This window comes from Pituophis catenifer, unplaced genomic scaffold (assembly GCF_029215685.1).
Source record: "Pituophis catenifer annectens isolate HBS135680 unplaced genomic scaffold, rPitCat1.0.hap2 SCAF_10, whole genome shotgun sequence".
Lineage (NCBI taxonomy): Eukaryota > Metazoa > Chordata > Lepidosauria > Squamata > Colubridae > Pituophis > Pituophis catenifer.
In genome coordinates this window covers 29,059,738-29,066,127 of record NW_027256890.1, presented here as the reverse complement: position 1 = coordinate 29,066,127, position 6,390 = coordinate 29,059,738, and positions in this window count along the sequence as shown.

Below are 6,390 nucleotides of genomic sequence, written 5' to 3'. Positions count from 1 at the left end.
GGGGAGAGCCTTCTCTGTGGGGGCACCGACGATCTGGAATGAGCTCCCCCCAGAGATACGGAGGATTCCGGATCTGCACACCTTCCGCCGCGAGTTGAAGACGCTTTTATTTCATCAAGCTGGCCTCGCCTAAATCTTCTCCCTTTTAAGTGTAAATTCTAAATTTTAATGGATTTTAAAATATGGGTATTTTTAAATTATGGGTATTAATTCAGCCAAATTTATTTAATCTATTTTATTCGATTTTAAATTTTGTATATTTATGTGTTTTATTTCATGGCTGTGCACCGCCCTGAGTCCTTCGGGAGTAGGGCGGTATAGAAATTCAATAAATAAATAAATAAAATAATAAATAAAGTTATTATTATTATTATTATTATTATTATTATTATTATTATTATTATTATTATTATTATTATTATTATTATTATTATTATTATTTAAGACAGTATACATAGCAAATGAGATGACCATGCTGGATTTCGTATCCCAAATCACTAGTCAAACACTTTGACACTTATGATTATGTGTGATTATGATTATGATTATGACTATGATTGTTTCTTAATTGATTAATTAATGATCTGACCAGTCATAGTTTTGCCATTAATTTGTGACCACATAATTAGTTCATTAATTAATCAATGACCAGTTGTAGTTTCTTCATTCATCAATGGCTACTCAATTTCTTAATTAATTAAAGACCAGTTGTTCCTTTATTGATATATTAATGACCATAGTTTCATTAATTAATTAATGACCAATCATGGATTCTTGGTCAATTAATAAACACTTGTAATTTTTTAACCACGTTATTGATCTATCGTATGCTCTTCCTGCTTGCTTTTGTTCCAGAACCGACTACAAACTTCCACAAAAATGTGTTTGCACCACGTGAAGAGACCCTCAAGTAAGCCCACCCCTCCCTGAGCTTACAATGAACCACTTTTACTTATTAATCAATTACATTTTTATGGCACCCATCCCATTCATACGGTGACCCTGGGTGGACTACCGTAGAATAAAAAGGTAAAGAAAAAAAACAACCGATGATACAAAGACAGCTAAATGAAGGAGGTTGAAGGGAAGGCCATTTATCTGAGCCTGCTGCATGGAGAAAGCCTCCTTCCCTGACTTGGCTTGGTGGTGGGTTGTGCAAACCATTGATGTCATCTCGCAGAATCATAGAGCTCTAGGGCTGGAAGGGACCTATCCAGCCCTCTGCTCAAGGCAGGAGATCCTATACCAGTGACGGCTAACCTTTTTGCCGTCGCGTGCCAAAAGCGGGGGGAGCGTGGGGGGTTGCGGGTGCGGGTGCCCACATCCATAATTCAATGCGCCCCGCCCTCCCGCACATGCGCACGTGACCCCCCCACACACACTTCCTCCTGCTTTTGGCACGTGATGGCCCGGTGGGCCCGGTAGGCCCGTTTTTTCCCCCTTTCCAGGCTGCAGAGGCTTTCTATGAGCCTGGGGAGGGCAAAAACAGCCTTCCCCATTCCCCCCGGAGGCCGGAAACAGCCAGTTTCCTGACTTCCGGTGGGACCGGAAGGCCTGAAAGTCAGTTGGCCGGTGCGCACATGCGCTCTGGAGCTGAGCTAGGGCAACACTCGCGTGCCCACCAATATGGCTCCGCGTGCCACCTCTGGCACCCGTGCCATAGGTTCGCCATCACGGTCCTATACCATTCCAGACAAATGGTTGTCCAGAAAAACCTCCAGATTTGGAGCAATCCAGAACTTCAGAAGGAAAGCTCATCCCTCTCCCTCCCTCCCTCCTTCCCTCCCTATTTATCTATCATGTACCATCTTTCTTTCTTTTTCTTTCTTTTCTTTCTTTCTTTCTCTCTCTTTCTCTCTCTATCTACTGATCAATCATCTACAATCTTTCTTTCTCGCTCTCTTTTTATCTCTCTATATCTATCTATCTTGTACCATCTTTCTTTTTCTTTCTTTCTTTTCTTTATCTTTCTTTTCTTTCTTTCTTTTTCTTTCTTTCTTTCTTTCTCTCTTTATCTATATCTATCCTTCTATCTATCTATCTATCTATCTATCTATCTATCTATCTATCTGTCATCTACCGATCTACTGATCAATCATCCTTCCTTCCTTCCTTCCTTCCTTCCTTCCTTTCCTTCCTTCCTTCCTTCCTTCCTTCCTTCCTTCCTTCCTTCCTTCTTTTTTCTTTCTTTTCTTTCTTTTTATCTATCTACCTACCTACCTATCTATCTATCATCTATTTATCTATCATCTATCTTTCTTATAGAATCATAGAATCATTGGGCTGGAGGGGACCTTGGAGGTCTTCTAATCCAGCCCCCTGCTCAAGCAGGAGACCTTATACTATCCTGGTCAAATGGTTGTCCAATCTCTTCTTAAAAACCCACAACTTCTGGATGGAAGCTGTTCCACTGAGTAATTGCTCTCCCTGTCAAGAAACTTCTCCTTAGTTCTAGGTTGCTTCTCTCCTTGATGATCTTCCACCCATTGCCCTCAGCTCCTCCAGAGAATAGCTCCACCTTGTCTTCTCTGTGGCAGGCAGCCCCTCGAGTACTCTCCGTCCTCCAGCGGTGGGGTCCCCAGAGCCTTACCTCCCAGCGTTTCTCTATTCCCTCGTCCAGCTCCTGCGTGCACTGGTTTCTCCTGAGGCACAAGCAGCGGATGGCGTAGAAGACGAATAGCCAAATGGCGCCGATGCTGCTGAGCAGAGCCAGGGTGGACAGCCAGGGCCCGCCACTCTCGACACTGCTGTGCCGAAATCGCAGCTGCTGCTCACAAGGGCCATTTGTGCCCTGGCTCTCCCCGTTGGAGAAGGGCCCATCCAGCAATGACCAGGCAATGACCAGGAACCAAGAGTCTCTCCGGACATCCATGGCCACTGCTGGGCTCCCACTGAAACATTCCGGAAGCTCCTGGGTGGGGAAAGGCTCCCATTATGAGTTGGCTGCCCCGACGTTCTCCGTGGGCAACCAAGAGCGAGAGGTTCCAAGCCAGTGCCTTTGAATTAAATGGTGAGTTTCAACACCCCCCTTAGCCCCAAGCCAGGATGCTGCCTATCGGGGTATTTTAAAACACTTTTTAAAAAAAAAAAATTAAGGATTTCCCAAGCTTTCTCGATAGCTGCTTTTCAGGACTCCAAATGCAACCCAGGAGCCGAGCATTGAAAATCAAAGGGGGTGTTGAAACTCACAATTGAATTCCAAGGCCCATCCACCCTGCCTTCTTTTGGCCCACTCTGTTCCCAGCCTTGTTTGGGTCCTCCACGCAGGGTCTCTCTTCCCCCACTTATTTTCCTATTTCTGCAAACCCTGGAGAGTTCACCTAAGTCCTGTAAAGGAGATGGTGGGAGGACTGTACTTTTAAACGTGCAAGGTTGAATGTCAGTCTCTCCAGGTAGACCAGACAGGAAACACGAGCGGATGACCTCATTGTAAGGCTACATGAATTGGAGTTTTAGAAGTTTGAAAGTACAAAGCTCCCGCTGCCCCCTTTATACTGGGATAACTCTGTGTATCTAATGTTTTATGATGAATGTATTTTACAATGACTGTATTAATGGTATCACAATTGCTGTGTGTACATTGAGAGCTTGTGCACCAGAAACGAATTCCTTGTGTGTCCATTAAAGAATTCTATTCTATTCTATTCCATTCCATTCCATTCCATTCCATTCCATTCCATTCCATTCTTCTCTTCTCTTCTTTATTCTTCTCTTCTCTTCTCTTCTCTTCTCTTCTCTTCTCTTCTCTTCTCTTCTCTTCTCTTCTCTTCTTCCCTTCCCTCTTTTCTTCTCTATTCTATTCTATTCCATTCCATTCTTCTCTTTATTCTCTTCTTCTCTTCTTCTGTTCTTTCCCTTCCCTCCTCTTCCCCTTCCCTCCTCTTCCCTCCTTTTCTCTTCTCTTCTTCTGTTCCCTTCCGTTCCCTCCTCTTCCTCTTCCTCGTCTCTTCTCTTTCCTATTCTATTATTCTATTCTATTCTATTCTATTCTATTCTATTCTATTCTATTCTATTCCATTCCATTCTTCTCTTCATTCTTTTCTTTTTGTTTCTTCTCTTGTCTTCTCTTCTTCCCTTCTCTTCTTTCCACTCTTCTCTTCTCTTCCCTATTCTATTCTATTCGATTTGATTCTACTGTACTCTACTCCATTCCATTCCATTCTTCTCTTCTCTTTATTCTTTTCTTCTCTTCTTCCCTTCCCTTCTTTCCACTCTTCTCTTCTCTTCTCTTCTCTTCTCTTCTCTTCTCTTCTCTTCTCTTCTCTTCTCTTCTCTTCTCTATTCTATTCTATTCTATTCTATTCTATTCTACTCTACTCCATTCCATTCCATTCCATTCTTTTCTTCTCTTCTTCCCTTCCCTTCTTTCCACTCTTCTCTTCTCTTCTCTTCTCTTCTCTTCTCTTCTCTTCTCTTCTCTTCTCTTCTCTTCTCTTCTCTCCTCTCCTCTCCTCTTCTCTATTCTATTCTATTCTATTCTACTCTACTCCATTCCATTCTTCTCTTCTCTTTATTCTTCTCTTCTCTCTTTTCCACTTCTCTTCCTCTGTTCCCTTGCTTCCTCTTTTCCTTCCCTTCCCTTCCCTATTCTATTCTATTCTATTCTATTCTATTCTATTCTATTCTATTCTATTCTATTCTATTCTCAGAGATGGTTACTTCTGAGCCTCTTTCTCCTCCCATTATGCAGCTCTCAGCTGAGCTGTCCCATCTGTGGGAAACAGAGCCTATTGTCTTTACAAGAACTGTAAGAAGACATGCTAGCCTGTGAAGAAAATACATTGCATATATTTTTAATCTCGTGAGCTAGGCTGAGGCTTGAGAATTGTATGTAGGAAGATACATACTGTTTCTGCTAGGCTAGAAACAGGCCTTTACCAGAATTTGCTGACGTGATAGTTACTCTAGAGACAACAACCCCTAGGCACTAGGACCATAAAAGCTGATTTGTAAATAAAGGCAGGGGTCAGAGGTGGGTTTCAGCAGGTTCTGAGCAGTTCTGGAGAACCGGTAGCGGAAATTTTGAGTAGTTCGGAGAACCGGTAGTAAAAATTCTGACTGGCAACGCCCCCATCTATTCTCTGCCTCCCGAGTCCCAGCTGATCGGGAGGAAATGGGGATTTTGCAGTAACCTTCCCCTGGATTGGGGAGGGAATGGAGATTTTACAGTATCCTTCCCCTGCCACACCCACCAAGCCACACCCACAGAACCGGTAGTAATAGTTTTGAAACCCACCATTGGCAGGGGTGGATAGAATTAGAGTAATGGGAGATGCAATGGGCGGGGGAGATAATGTATTCACTTTAGACACTTTGGATAAGTTGTGACAACATCAGTACTAAGCCAATGAGGAAAAGGTGGGAGGCAAATTTGTAAGGGCCGCAGGGGATATAAGGAAAACATATTGATTAGTTAAGGTGTGTCCACTGTACCTGCCTCTGCATGGGGCACCCTCTTTGCAAAGTAGTAAATAAGATTACCATTGTTTTCTCTTGGATGTTTTGGCTGGTGATGGTTGATTTCAAAATTAGACAACGAATCCTACATAAATGACTGTTTTCTAGGCAGCGACTCTTCCTCCTTATTTCCCAGAATTCCCCAGCCAGCATGCTTTGAGATATGTGGATTTTAACTCCCAGAATTCCTCAGTAAGCATCTTTTAAGATGGTTGGACTTCAACTCCCAGAATTCCTTGGCCAGCATGCTTTGAGATATGTGGACTTCAACCAGGGGTGAAATGCTCTCGGTTCAGTCTGGTTTACCCAAACCGGTAGTAAAAAATGTAAAAAAAAAAAAAAAAAGTTCCGATGATCAACTGAGCGATGCGCAGTTCTCCAGAACCGGTAGTTAAAAATGCTTTAAAAAGTAAAAAAAAAGTTCCGAAGATCGCACGTTGCTCAGCTAATCGTCGTAACTTTTTTTTTTTTTTACTTTCTAGGCATTTTTTTACTACCTGTTCTCTGGAACGGGTAGTAAAAATGCTTTTTAAAAGTAAAAAAAAGAGGCTCCAACGATCACAGCTGTGCCACGCGATCGTCAGAGCCTTTTTTTTTAACCTTATAAAAGCATTTTATTACAAGCTATTCGGGCAAATAGGTTGTAAAACAATGCTTTTAAAAGTAAAAAAAGAAAGGCTCTGAAGATCGCGTGCCACAGCTGATCACGCCCCCTCCCGCACACTTTTCTACTTACCCCATGCCTCCTTTTGGCATGCACTGTGTGCATGCACGCACCTCACATTTGGTGCGTGCTGGGCACTGCACATGTGCGTGCTCAGTGCACAAGCGCAGCCAGCAAACTGGTAGTAAACCGGTTCAGATTTCACTACTGACTTCAACTCCCAGAATTCCCTAGCCAGAATGCTTTGAGTTATGTGGACTTCAACTCCC